Source organism: Ceratosolen solmsi, unplaced genomic scaffold (assembly GCF_000503995.2).
Source record: "Ceratosolen solmsi marchali unplaced genomic scaffold, CerSol_1.0 scaffold31, whole genome shotgun sequence".
NCBI lineage: Eukaryota > Metazoa > Arthropoda > Insecta > Hymenoptera > Agaonidae > Ceratosolen > Ceratosolen solmsi.
Window position 1 is genome coordinate 5,020,049 of NW_011948432.1, and position 16,550 is coordinate 5,036,598.

Genomic DNA, 16,550 nt, shown 5'->3' on the forward strand with positions numbered 1-16,550 from the left:
TTGGCTTTTTTTTTTTTTTTTTTTAATAAACAATTAGAGCGTTTTATCTATTTATTTATTTTTATTTAAATATTTTTAGCTAAGAAATGCCGTGCTTGATGGAATACATCCTACAATGTTATTATATTTATCCTATAAAGATCTGAAATGGAAATCTATTGTAACAGCGGGATGGGGTGTAGTGAACAATGGCACATACCCTAGGATACTTCAAACCGCTAAACTAAAAATTATAACAAATAAAAAGTGTGTCGAACGAATTCATGCGCTCAGTGCAGAATATTTGAAATTTGATCGATATTTGTTGTGTAGTATTGGAGATTCACATATTTTATTAATGGGGGGTGAATATAAAATATTTTTGCATATCATAATATAATCAATAAAATTTATGCAACCGATTATATGAATTATTTTAAAATTATTATATTATAAATTAAAGTTCAATACAAATCAATAAATAATCGATTAAATTTTGTAGGTTGTAATTTTAAGAGAATGGAAACATTTTTTTCTTACATTCATTTTATATAAAAGCAGTATGTTCATAAAATTACAGATTCAAATATTGAATTCTGGAATGTGAATGCATACGCTTTATTTCATTAGTATACAGAGTTATATATTTGAATTTTGAATATTTTTTTATGGGAATATCTATTTATTTCATTTACGCTAGGTATTTCCAAGTTTAAATGAATGTTAACTTACATGACCTAATAGTTGAGCATTAAAATTTAGATTTACAATTTTAAGTACATCGAAGGAAGAAATAAATTGCCTAAATGTGAAAAGTATAATTAATATATTGAGAAACAAAAATATCTATTAATTGCCTAACAGATTCTTTTATAACGTAATTTGCAAGAAAATTATTATTGAATTTGAGCATTTATATTAATAATTGCAAAACTTCATTTTAACGTTAAAATTATGCATAATGCAAAAACCTTTTAAACATTTCAGATTTTTTTATATCTTCTAAATTTATTATTTTCTAAATAATTTGCATGTAAAATAATTCTGTATAGTAAAAATATTACTTTTTTGAGAATTTTTAAATAACAATTACTAGATTTTTTATGATCGAGCGTGCTTTTGATCATTATTGTTTCTAAGTAAATAAAAAACTATGCATCGACGTTAATTATTAAAATCTTATTGGAATTTAAACGATGTGTGAACACATCTTTGCAGAAAATTGTTGATTAAAATAATTATAAAATAAAACTTAAATTCTGAAAACGCTTAAATTTATTTAAAAGCAGTATAAATATTTTTGCATATATGTTTCAAAAATTTCATAAGAATATTTATGAACAATTTCTCTTCAATATTCTCTCGAAAATTCAATAACTTTCTTTCAACGCGATCCCATATTTATCATTGATATATCATATATTTCAATTTTTCAGACCGATAGTGGAGGACCAATTTTGTATATGAATAAGATTATAGGTATTAATTCAGGGACAAGTCCTTTTACACAGCAAGGATTTCATCGTTATAAAATTTAATGTGCATACGAATCTTAATCCTTATACATATTTTCTATTTGATATATTAAAATGATAAAGGAAAAATTGATTTGTATGCATGAATGAAATATATCTGGAAATATTTTTAAAAATTGATGTAATTAACCTGACTGATTATATATATGAAGAAGAAATATATTTTAGTTTTGAATTATTGAAAAAATGAATGTAGGTTGCATTATGGAATTATCATTTCAATTATACCATCACCTGTTATTCCAAGAGATTGTAGTGTTAGGCTGGGGCATGATAAATGATTATTCATTTTTTGCACAACTTTATAGTGCAATACTGAAAATTATGACACATATACATTGTTAAAATTATATTAAAGCTCTTAGTGAATAAGAATATATAGACTTGATCGTAATTTTCTATGTAATATATAAAAATTCTATTTTATCGATGCCTGTAAGTATTGAATGTGTTGCGTATAATAATGTATGTTCTAAAAATGAAAATATCAATATAAATATTTAATAATGCTTTTATTACTTTATATTTTTAAATGTTATTATAAAGTATTTATTTTTCATGAAATATAAAAATACATATGAATTTATAATAAATAATAATAGATAAACGTGTTATATTATTTTCATGATTTATTTTTTTTGAAATAATATTATTTAAATGTCCAATATTCAATTAGAATATAAATTATCTAATTTTTAATATTTTTTCATTTACAATAAAATATTAATATAAAAAAAAATGACAATACTAAAATGTTTTAAGAATAAGTAAGATAAATAAATTATATTGATAAGTAAAATTCATGATTTTTGTTACTTTATAAAATATCAGTAGAAATTTTGATTTAGAACAATAACGAGTAGATAACAACAATAAGCACTTATAAATCTTCAAGGTTAAAAAATATATAATTTTATAATTAAAAATTCACTGTGAAAAATAATTTTATATAAAAGTAATTTAAAAACCTGAATTGTTTTTTAACACAATTTTTTTTTAACAATAAAGTTGAAAAACTTGACTGCCATAGATGTTTAAACATTTTTTTTTCTTTATCTATTTTTAACCTTCATTCTAGTAGTATTTTGATAATCATTTAATAAAAAATAAAAAAACACTTATATATCTTATTGCGTTTGTTCCAAATATGTGCTTTAAATTATAATTAGCACATATTTATTTATTTATAGAAGTATTGCATTTCGAGATTTCTTTTAGGTCCTACGGATTCATAAATATAATGATTAAAATGTAATATTAATATCTATCAATGCCTATATAAAACAAAGAATAAATAATTAAATCATTTATAGTTAGGAAATGGCATTTGTCAATATAATTTAAAATCCTAGGATTTTATATTACAAATTTGTGATTTATAATTTTTTCAAGAATGCCCTTTCGCATTAGAATAAATGATTTCTATTACTGGTAAGTTTTAAAAAAAAAACCAAAAACAAAAAAAAAAGACATAAAAGTGTTTTATGCTTGTCTAAATTCGTAAAAAAAAAAAAATTCATTTGGTTCTTAAAAAAGAATACTTATAATATTAGAATTCCTTGTCTAAAAGTCATCTAAAATGTATTATTTACGCTATATTTTCTTATAAAAATTATGTTTATATTATACAAAGTTCTTTTTCTCTACCAAACAAGGATTTGGTAATTTTCATAAAAATATCCTAATATATTGTTCGAGAAGTGCTTTCGTTTGAACAAAGTCATAAAAATAATTTTTATCAACTGCATAATATTGAATTTTGACATTGAGCAGGAATTACAGTTTTTTATTCGAATGCTTTTTAAAAATAGTTACAGATGAAAGATTTTTTTATTACTATTAATCACGATTATTAAATTCAATATTTGATTAGGATAGTGTTAAAGAAAATATTATATTTTTTGTTTTATTTTTTCATTGTTTTTCGTTTAAGATACCTTTTTGACTAGCATCTTGTAAATATATCTGGAATATTAGTTTATTTAGGCACGAATGGAGATTTCAAAATAGATATTATAGTTTTTAGGGAGACAGTGGCAAACCGGTTATTTATAAGAATGAAGTTATAATTATTAATACACTAAATGGTCCAGTTTCTAATGAAGAATAAATATTTTGATGTACTGTATAGGTAGATTAATTTTAACTTTTAATTGAATTCTAATCATTTTGATTTTTTGTAATGACTTCTCACGAAGACTAACTACGACCTGATTTTAGAAAAGTTTTTCAAATTCAATAGTCTTCATGATGAATTTGCATTTTAAATATTCCTACAATGGCAATTATCATTGATATATTTATGGCTATGATATATAAATTATCAGTAATATCAATTTGAGATTGTATATGATAATCCATAGCACAATTATTTTTTAATTAAATTTACATATTTTGACAGACAAGGTATGAAAAAATATACGTTTAGTTTAGAAATATTTGCTTGTCGAACATTATGAACCTAGATTTTGTATAATTTATTTTACTTTTTAATATCAATAATATAATTAAAACTATTATAGTTTTGCAATTTATAATTTCTACGATACTTTGTATATATTTATGTAAAGTATTAGTTAAAATCTTTTTGAAAAATTTGTAGAAAAAAAAATTGAAAAAAAAAACAATTTATGCACACGCTTTGCATGCATTCACATATGCATATATGGACATATTGAAATTATATTGCATTCAATTAAAAAAAAAAAAAAAAAAAAAAATGTGGGTAATAAATATACAACAGGATATGTTCACACGAAGTTTTAATTAAAGAAGACATATTAATATCAACATATTAATAGGGATGAATTGTTTCAATAGTATTTAAAATTATATATAAATAGATATAAATGAATCGATCAAATGGAAAATAATATTATTAAATATTTCTTGAATTGAAATCTCTTGACTTTAATCCTTTTTTTAAGGTTTTTAATAACTTTCTTGTCCGATTGACTATAAACATTTCAAATGGAGGAATGCACAAGGCGCTAAAAGGAGAAAGTTCGGTGTTATTAGCATAATTTACGAGTGTCAAACACTTGCATAATATTGATAAGTTTATGTTATTCTTTACCCAAGTTGTCATTGTTTCCAATGTCAGACAAATTCACGTTTTTTTGTTTTTAGTTTTTAAAGTCGTTAAAGCATAGAAAATCTAATTCCAAAGCAATGGAACACTAGGATTTATTATAGAATGCTTATTATTGATAAGGAGAAAAGCAAACTAAAGTAATTGAAGTCAAAATTATGTTACAACAGGGATATAGATCTCACAAATACGTGTGCAATGTATTAATATTGGTAATACTGTATAATTGAATTCATTAATTAAAAATTCCGGTTCACTAGCTTAAAAGCTTTGCTTTGATTTCATTCATAATAAGTTAAGAAAGTGAACAAATAATTAAATATTCTTAAATAATTTTGAATTTGAATAGCATAAATTTACACTAAAATATGCGGTTGCATTATAATGATAAAAATTATTTGAAAATTTATGTTTATACTTATAATTTTCTCATTTAAAACTTATGCCATAGACTTGTATTCAGTATAATGTATATTTTGCACTTAATGGTAGTATGTAAAATTTCATAAGTACATAAGTGTATTTTTTATCTCTTATAAGGACTTTTTGTTTTGCCGACGACGAGTTTGCATGTACTTAACGTAATATTATTTAGTATATAATATTTATGAGTATAGTAATTAATATATACGTTTCACGATTATTTGAACATAACACTAATTATTGCAAAACAATGTACGAACATTTAGACGTTATATTTATAAAAAAAAAAAAAAAAAAAAAAAAAAAAAAAGTGTTTATTTCAGATACGAGCGATAAAGAAATTAATTTTTTGTTAAATAAATATTTTACTATGTATAAGGTCTTATAAGTGACTATATAGTTGTATTATCAAAACTTTTAAATAATTTTCAATAAATTTTACAACCTTAATAATAAACTACATATCAGCGTAATAATAACTGCAAATAATAAATGAAATTCTTTTAGATATATTAAAAAATTTAATGTTGTTTTTTTTTTTTTTTTTCATATAAAATTTTAACTCAAAATGGATACATTTGGCTCGATTTATGGTAATTTGTATATATAACCAAGTGGTATGATGTATTAAATTTTGTATAGTCAGTTAAATTGTTTGTTTTTTTTTTTTTTATTATTTATATCTTTACTATGAAGTTAAATTATCTATTTTTAGGTAAATACTTAATGCTTTGTAAGTAATAAATACATCTTTTTTTTTTATTTTGCAATAATTTGCCAAATGAACAAATTATATATTTCTTTCAATATATATATATATATATATATATATATATATATATTTTAATTCTGTGAATAACTGTTATTAACTGTTTGATGTAGTTATCATTGTCCATGATAAAATTGTAAACGTCAAAGCGCTAGTTGGATCAAGTGTTAGGGACGCACTACCTGATGAATTTCCATTTATAGCTGCAATTGTAAATGATATTCCAAATTTTGAGTATGACAAGGATTTAATATGCACTGGGGTATTGGCTAATAGGCAGAGCGTCATAACGACCGCTCACTGCTTAGAACAAGACTTTGAATATAATATTAAACTTATCATTGGGTCAAACGATTTATTAAGCCTTTCGCAGTATCATATAGCCTTTTGGTTATCGTATAATCAGTGGGCTCAGTATTCACGAATACACGTGACTTTTAGTACCAACGATATTTGTGTTTTGAGGGTAAATAATTTTTCAATACAAACCTGGGACTATTAATTTCTGAAAATCGACAATGATTCCTAATATATGACAAATTGCGTAACAGCATTCTGGATACATAATCCAGGAGCGGTATATTTTTAATCCAATTCTATTAATAATATTTTTTTAGTTAACAAGTCACGTTCATCGAACTATTCAGCCTGCAGTTATAGCATATGAAACATATAATCAATTTAATGGACAAAATATTGTACTAGCAGGTTGGGGTCAAATAAATAATACAACGTTTCCTAGGATACTGCAAACGAGTCCTGCCACGGTTTTATCAAATGAAAATTGCCTAGCTAGAGTTAATCAATTAGTTTCGGGTCAGTTCATTGTCGATGGGAATATTTTCTGCAGTGCTGGAAATCCATTTACTTATGTAATGTTGGTTAGTATTAATTGCTTACGCATATTCTTATATTATTAAATACAATAATACGAAATTCAACAAAAATATAATTGCATAATTTAACTAGACTGTATATCATTTTTCTATATTATTTTTTCATTTTATACAAAGTATTGTAAATAAAATATAGTCATGCATTTGTCGGCAATTAAATAGAATCATCAGCTATTAGCATACAATTATCACATAATCGGTTATTAAGATATTGAAAATATTCATATTATTATTCTTATTAAAAATTTCAAAATATTAGAGAAAGTGTAGAAAAATGAAAAATGTTTTTTCATTCTAAAGTAGTAAATTTAGCCTACTATTTAATTGTTTTTTCTTTTAATTTTTTTATATTTATATTATGTTCTTCTTTCATCCTTTTGGTTCCACTATATGCGAACTGTTTTAAATAGTTAAAATTAAGTTAAAATTAACTGTTAAAATTAAGTGGAATCATGTTGTTTATGTCTTATTTTTATTTCCATATTGGGAATTAATTTTCCTTTCCTATTCCTCATTATAGTTTCTTTTTTTTCTAACGATATTGAGCACGCTCTTCTCTCTTTTTTCATCTTCACAGAGCTTTATATTTCTCATCTACGCTATATTTACTATAGATAAACATGACACAATCATATTGTGCTAATTTATGTATAATATTTAGATAGGAAACGAATATTATCATTTGCTAAAAACAATTTATATTTCTTTTTGACGTCATTTTTCCCTAATGAATCCTCTTAACCAATAAATACTAAGTAACAAAACGAAGTAACCGGGATAAGTCGATAAATCGTTAACATATTAATAATTGAAGATAATTGACAATGTCTACAAACTGACTTAAATATATTTAATATTGATAAACAATATATCTATAGCTACTTTATATTGGAGTTAATATACCTTATAACTTAGTATCCTTGTTACTTTCTTGTTACATACATTTAATTATCATTGATATATCCATTTTATGATGCATCAAATTCTTATTTTTATATAAATAATACGATGTTTCAGGGGGACAATGGAGGACCAGTTGTGTACAGGAATCGCGTTATAGGCATTAATATGGGCACGTGTCCTCATTATGAAAATCACCAACTTCACGCTAATAAAGTGAATATTCACATAAATCTATATGTTTATCAACATTTCTTAAGGATAGCCCTTCAGTAAAATTAAATAAGAAAATGTGAAAAAAAAATCATGAGTTTTTATTGGCATTTTCCAATGAATTTTGAATTTTAGGATTATCATTTTTTTTTTTTTTTTTTTTTGTAGACTAATCACCACTCACGACTACCGCAATATTTATAATTAAAATTAATTTTCTTCCCTCATAGTTTTTATTTGACATTTAAGTACTTGTACTTTTATAGAACATAGCATGATGTAAAAAAAAAAAAAAAAAAAAAAAAAAAATAAAAAAAAAAAAAAAAAAAAAAAAAAAACTACGTATAAACAAAAGCAAAAAAGCAATTTCTTTCTGCAATCTTTTCCAATGATAATTTATATGAAATAAATTGTATAAAAGATTCACACAGAAAGATAAAACAATTCTGTAGCGACAAGTAGTACGGAATTTAATGTTCAAGTTATTATTCAAGTGAGAGAGCGTAGTCTTAATTACAGCTAAAAAATGTCAGAAAATATGTAAAATGTTAAAGTATTAAAATGTTCATAAAGTCATTTTGAAATGTTATTCATTATTTTTTTATTTCAAGTTTTTTAATATTTCACTTCGGCATGCAATATTGCTTGTTGCTATGGCTTCGTTTAAACAAGAATACCCGATTGCTATTTAAATCATTCGACAAATAATAGCATAATTTTAAATAAACAATAACACTGAGAGGTATCGTTGCACGATTCGTCCACATACTAAAAACTTACCCCAGACGATGCTCAAGTGGTTTCATATTTCAGCATTAAAGACAACTATTATTACTATTATTAACTATTTTTTTTTATCTCCGTTCATCTGCCTAACCCAGTGTTATAATATTGTCTAACATTTCATTATCGTATTCTATTAATAATCAATTTATAATTTATCCATTTAATATAATTAATTAACTTTATAGGTATTGTATCATTTATAACTAATTTTAATAGTCATTTAAGCGATTAAATATATAATGAATAAATAGTGATATTTTCATCAATATTTTTAAGCTCTTTTAAAATCGTGCATGAAACCCATTATAGTAGATTCGCTTTATATTCGATGATGTTTTTGAATACTTTCTATTCTCTTGATTTATTCGTATATATATATATATATATATAATCAATCTCTTACGTAATTATAAATTTATATTTGGCTTGTATATTGGTCATCTTTTCCTGTCATTTACAAATAGGCCATCGTTCAACAATTAAATTTATTTTATCCATTTCTATTGAATCATATTTATTTTTTATAACATTTTTTCAGTTACGTATAAAACATTTATATATTATATATATATATATATATAGTGAAATATTAATTAATCTTATCATATAGTCAATATAGCTTATTTAAACAAAATTTTTTTTTACTTTGACACATTTAAATGCTTCTTAAGATTTAAAGTATAAAATTTGTAATGGTAAATTTAATTTAATATAACAGTAATATAAGTGCCACATTATACATTAGCATTTCAAACACAATATTCAAATTTATATATGAAAGGACAATTTATTAGTCATTGTATTGAACCAATATATATATATATATATATATATATAACTATTTAGTTAAATATTAAAATATTTGACAGAAGTTTAAGGAAATACATCAAAATAAACAAATATTTATCATAAACTAGATTTTGATATTTGTAAACATTAAATTTTGAAATAAGAATAAACTTATAGATATATCAGAGATAATAAATATTTATATTTTTTATATTTTTTAATACGTCATTAGAGAATGATTATAACCTTTCTCATATGTTTAAAATATATTTGCAGTAAATGAGATTGTTTTTACTACTAGAAAAATAATTCATATCCAATAATTTTTTCTTCTCTTTCTTAACATATAATTATTGGAATTCTTAATGATTTTGGTTATAAAAACATTTAAATGTGAAAAATAATAAAAATATTTGAGTTATAAATTCACTTGCATTTTATTTTTTACTTAACGAATAGTGTTCGTTATTATCAAATAAATAAATTTTAATTTATTATTCAAAAAGGTATTTATGTATTTTGCTTCAGTTCTCGTTAAACATTAGGCTTAATAGTTTTTTATAAAATCAAATGAAATAAAAGAAAAAATATCTTTCAACTATTTGTATAGAAATTAATTATAATATTAAGAATTATAACGGAATACGATAATTTGCATATAAATGAAAGCAAGTGGGATACTTTCTCATATATCGTAATAATTTGCTCAGTTAAATTAACAGTTAAATTAAATTAACATTATGAATTTTCTACTCAATCATTTAATTTTAATTCCTCTTTTATTAAATAAATCATTTTATAATGATCGTTATAGAATTACAAATGATCGTTGCGATATTTATTTAATTTTCGGCTGCAATATATTATGTCCGCTTATAAGTAGTATAAGAAAAGGTAGTTGAATGGTAGTTTGAGACCGTAGAATTTAAAATAAATTTACTTGACAATATATAGCATCGTTAAGCCGACTAAGTAATAAATGTTTTGAATTTTATTCTATTTACTGCTTTCCGCATAACGTCTTTGTTCAGGCGCTAATCCAAGTGAAATATTATATTTGGCAAGAAAATTTCAATCTTATCCGACTTTTATCATTTCCATATTATTATTTATGGAATAATTTTATCAACTTTACAATTGACGTTATTAACACTATTAAATTTTCATGAATAATGCGAGAATCAATATTTTATGTGCCAATCTACAATATTCTGTAAGTAATAAAAAGATTCGATCTATTATAATGTAAGTTAGGCTTAAATAGTGCAGTTAATGCATTAATAATTTTGCATTAAATATTGTGATATGTATATAGGGCATAATGTATAAAATTACTTTGTGAAAATTATTAGATGAAAATTTCAAATATGTCAGTGTAATTCAAAATTAACAAAACATTTATGTCCATAGTATCTCTTCTTATTACAAAAAAAATATTTTAAATTACATATACTATTAATATTTACTTTTCATATCGATAATACGACATTGTATACCCATATATACAATTTTTGATATATTCATATCCAAAAATTCAAATAATTATTGGAATGAACTATTCAAAATTTTGATTAAAATATTATATATAATTAGATTATATAATTTCGTGTATATTGTTTTTTTCACTAACATTTTTTAATATTTAAGAAAACTTAAAATTTTTTTTCATATGTAAAATGAACATATGAAAGATATAAATATTGATAAGTTATAAATTTTCTATCATGAAATTAATAATATTTGCAAAATGAAAGCCGAAATAATTTTGTCTACTTACGAGTTTCATTAAGAAATATCGGATTTTTATCGAATACGGCACATCGCAAACTAACCGAAGCACAAGTTTTATTATAATAAAATGAGATGAGCTCATGATTTATGTAATATAATATTACAAATTGCTAATTTTCAGATTTTAATGCAAAACTTATTGTTCAAGTATGGTATCTAATCTAGTATAAATATAGTATAATATTATTATGAAAAAGATCGTTCATTTTATTGTAAATTATTTTCTATTTGGTTGATATATCAATTGATCTCATTTTGATTATTGGATGGTTTACATTATGAAACAGAAACAAAATTTTTTTTTACATGTATATATACTTTATTACACACGATAAAAGAAATTCCAACAAATTCTTACAAAAAAGTTTTTAAATTTTATTTAAGTTTTAAGATTTTACTTTATTTTAATACAATTCAAATATATTAAAGTATCTAATTCTACAAAAACGGAAATGGTAATTTAGTCAAAGCCCATTTAATTTAAATATTAAATTGTTGCTAGACACATGCTTTTATTACATAGTTATATAAAATTATTATTCACTAAACTGTATACAATGTGTTACCATAGAAATCAGAAATAATTAAAAAATACATTTTGCAAATACTTGAACCTAGGATTAATTCTATACGAGGTATCATTTATTAGTTAGAAAAAGATTTATTAGCAGTCATCTTTCTCGACCCCTTATCGCTCAATGTAATCCAACAAAGGGGTGTTGCATGACAAATATCCTCTTATTTTTGTTCTGATTTAATGAAAAGTAAAATAGTTCGAGATCGCGGAACGAGAAATAATAAGTTAATATAATAATAATAATAATAATAATAATAATAATAATAATAATAATAATAATAATAATAATAATAATAATAATAATAATAATAATAATCAGTATAAAGTATAAAACAATACATTATTTTGAGCCGCCGAGTTTTATATATAATATTCAAATAAATTATTGCTGCTATTTCTATACAATTACAATTACGCTTATGTACACAATTTAAAAAGAATTTCTTCAATAATTTACTTTTAATTTCATATATTGTTTTCTCTATATTGTTTTTTTTTGTTATATGTTATATCTATATTGTTTTTTTTTTTAATATTTTTTCATTTCATTAGCTTTTATCGACTTTTTTTTATCTCTTTATGTATCATCGTATTTATGTTGTTTTTCATTAGTAGTCAAAATAATGGTAGATATGTAACAACAATTTTTTTTTATCGAGTCTACTATTTCTCCTATGCTATAATTCTTGTAGCGTATAACTTTTTTTATTGTAAAATGAATCATCGACGTCATCATTTTGCAACTACTTCGTGCTTTATATATTAAGCAACATTGTAGTGATGATAAAACAAGTTTTGTACAAATATATATATATATATATATATATATATATATATATATTATTATCAGTTTTAACAAAGATAATATTATTGAAAGAATTACGACAAATATGTACAATAAATGTGATCTCTTGGAAATAAGATAAATTTTATTGAAAAAACGAATTTGCAATATAAACTGTTATCTATGATTACAGTTTATAATGTTATTTATTTTTAATAATAAATTAAATATGCAATTATATTGATGATATATTATGTGCATTTTTGTTTGAAGTACAAATTAAAGACTTATACGATCCATTTTATTAGATTGTATATTCAAACATCTTCAAATTTACATTTGTACATTATAACTTATTTATAATGATAATGGTAATCCGCATATATATATATATATATATATATTTATTTATTTATTTATTTATTTATTTATAGTAAAGCTGAATGAAACGTAATGGGAATAATTTGCTAATTTCTAATAGTATTTATTGGTGTAGACGAATGTATTTCGTGCAAGAAGAATTGGTGTGGTAAGTGGGAGGTGTAGTAATTTGATGAATAAGAGGCATTTTAGAACAAAGCTGGGCAAATTATTTTACACCTATAATGTTATATTTTGTAAGCTGATTGTAATTAAAGTATCTCCACCGAGTCGATGTAAATACACTTTGAGTTGGAAGAAGATTTCTTCCATTATTTCTAACTTTTTAAGTAATCGCTAAATTATGTAGTTCAAGGATTATTAAACGTGATCCTTTGAATTATCGAATATTTCCTATGTATGCTCGTTTTCGCATAACCTAAGTATTTTGAGATAAATATAGTTTCAAGTTGATGTGGAGATAACGTCAGTTGTAAGCGAATATATAAATTCTAGGTTACAATATTGGTGAAGGTGATAGCGAAGATATCAACCATTTGTTGGTCTTTTCTAAATTTGTTATTATTCATAGTTTTATTGCTTAAATATAGACAGATACAAAAATTTTATTTAATTTCATTTACTTATTTTAAGTGAGACATATTCTTTTTCTCCACTTTGTTATAATTTTGAATTTAATTAGAAATCACACCGAACTAACTAGTCAGCGACGAAACATCGATACTGGCATCGATCACAATATCTAAGGAAAATTTATGTGATTTGTTTTCCTTTCTTTTCATAAAGTTATATATGTAATATAGAATATAATAGAGTCATTTATAATTCCAACAAAAGCTTTTTTTTTTATATTGATGATAAAGAATAAAATGAACAAAGCTACTTTCGTGCATTGGACAATAAGCGTTTCCGTTTTTGTCGTATGACTACGAGTTAGCGAGGGAGACAATTAGAGTTATGCATGATTGTTAAATAAATATTTAATTACATATTCATATATTCAAATATAAATTAAATTCCACGTAATAAATGCGTCTTAGAATAATCTATCTTTAACTTCCAATATTACGATTTCTAAATCTTATGATTCATTGTTAAAGTAAATATAATTATAATAAACTACTTAAATATAATGTACTAATTAATGAAAAATAGATGTACTTTGGATTGTTATTCGTATACTAGAATAGAAAACCATACACATTTAGTTAACGAGTTTTTACGTCATGTTTTCACTATTGGCATTCATCAATCCACGTTCTATCCTCAATTTCAATTCTTATTTTTTATATTAACAATTTAATTCTAACTAATTTGCGTCGATGAATATAGTCAAATGAATTCATTTTCATTATTTTTAGCTTCTGTCCTTTTTAATTAATAGTTGTATGATTCGTCAATTCTAATTTACATTAATTATAAGATGTTTATAAACATTTTAAGGCATTACAAATTTTAGTTTTGCTTTCGTATAAGACCGTGGAGGAAAATCTTGTTAATTTTACGTTATGTTTAGTCATATTACTTCATAGTAATATTATCAAGTTTATTCATTGAGATTTTAATAGATTATAATGATCTCTCGTTTTACAATATACGAAGAAGAAAATACTTGAGCACTCTACGATAAATGAATTCAAATGTGTAATGGACATTGAAAAAAAAATTGAAAGGAAACTATGGTACTTATCAAGTTGTGCAAGTAGCTAATCTATACTATACATGTGCTGCTTACATGTTATATAGCAAAAGAAAAGTAGATATAAATACTACATACAAAGATGAAAAGAGAGAGTAACAGAGAGAGAGAGAGAGAGAGAGAGAGAGAGAGAGCGAGACATTGCAGATATGCCATATAGCATAAAATGAGTATTATTATAAAAATGGTTCGATAAATTTTTCGATCCTTGATCGCATGCGCTACAATGCAAATGTGCACTACTGTACATGAAAAAGTTTCGAACAATACCTTTATAATATTTTTATTTTTCTATAATTCGCAAAGTTGTTACTGAGAAAATTACGCGTTACAATGCTTCAACTTTATTATAGTAATGAATCAATTGTACTAATATTTTATCAAATGTATTATTTTTATTCACTTTATACATAATACATATATATATATATATATATATATATATATATATATATGCGTGTTTGACAAATTATTTCTTCAATAATTTACTTTGAATTAATTACAGTAGTTTAAATAATTTTATTCTCGTATTAAAGAAATATAACTTTTCTAGTAATCTGGTCTAATATTATTTTAGATTTATCTACCGACATGCATCAAAATGTTAAGAATAACTTCGGTAAAGAAATTTTGTAATTTAAAAAAATTGAGAACTCTTTCTTTGCCACTAAATTACGATGAATAAAAATTGTTTTATGAATTAGTCTTTTATTATGGGGAAATCTATTAACTATAGACATATTTTAGGTCAGTACAATTTTTTATTTAAATACAATTAAGTTACAATAACAATTGTTAAGTAAAATTACATGTAGCACAATGTTCATATAAATTACAGACATTTTAAAAATTAATAAAATTTGTTGCAGAAAAATGCAATAATTTTTTTCGTTCAAGTGCTTATTAGAATACGTTTTTACGATATTAATCGAATGGACAATTAAAATTAATAACTTGTAGATCTCAATCACTAAAGAATTACTGTCGTAATATTCTTAATTATTTAGTTTTATGTTTAGTAAAGCGGTATTTCAAGTTACTTTTATAATGAAATTCATTTTTATTACAATAATTACATGTGACATTTGAAAAATATGTTATAAACATTATAAATATATCTGCAGCATATCTGATTTATACACTTATGTCTTTAGTTCAATTATCCGCTGCAATAGTTTTATGATTTTCTTGTTTTACATTCGTGATATCATAAGCTAATAATCATATAATATAACACTTGTAATTATGAATGTGTAATTCTAATCGAATTGCATACTTTACCTCCACTTTTCATCCAAACAGAAAATAAATACTATAGTATTATAAATTGTATAATGCATGCTAGAAAAAGATTCTTTGTCTTGATTAAAAATTTTTAATATATCTATTGTTTAAAATATTACGCTCACGTTATTCTTACTACAGAAATTCTTCTAATAAATATATGTATATATAACTGCTTAAATAAACAAATTTTAGAGATATTAAATAGATTTATTAAAATAAATTACGAAGAGCAAAACATTTTACCCGTAGCTTTGTATTCATGATTACCTAAACAATTGTTAAATAATTCAATGTTTAAATAATTAAATTATATAATAATACATATTCAAATGACAGTTAAAACGCTTTAAATATACTAATTTCGATTGAAACTTTCATTAGGAAGATTTTGTACTTTTATGGTTTTGATTTCCAGAAAAAAAATGAAGATAATATTAAGATTATATTTTCGGTTGTTGTAATAAATTGTTTTTATTTTTTATTGTCTGGGTTGTAATTAAATAAACAAATACACACACGCGCGCACTATACCAATTATATTTAAATGATAGGAATAACGTAATAATTAAAGTATTAAAAAATTTTTTTTATTATTCATGTTACTTTATATTCGTTGAAAATCCAAGTTTAAGGATAAGAGTAAGACAGGA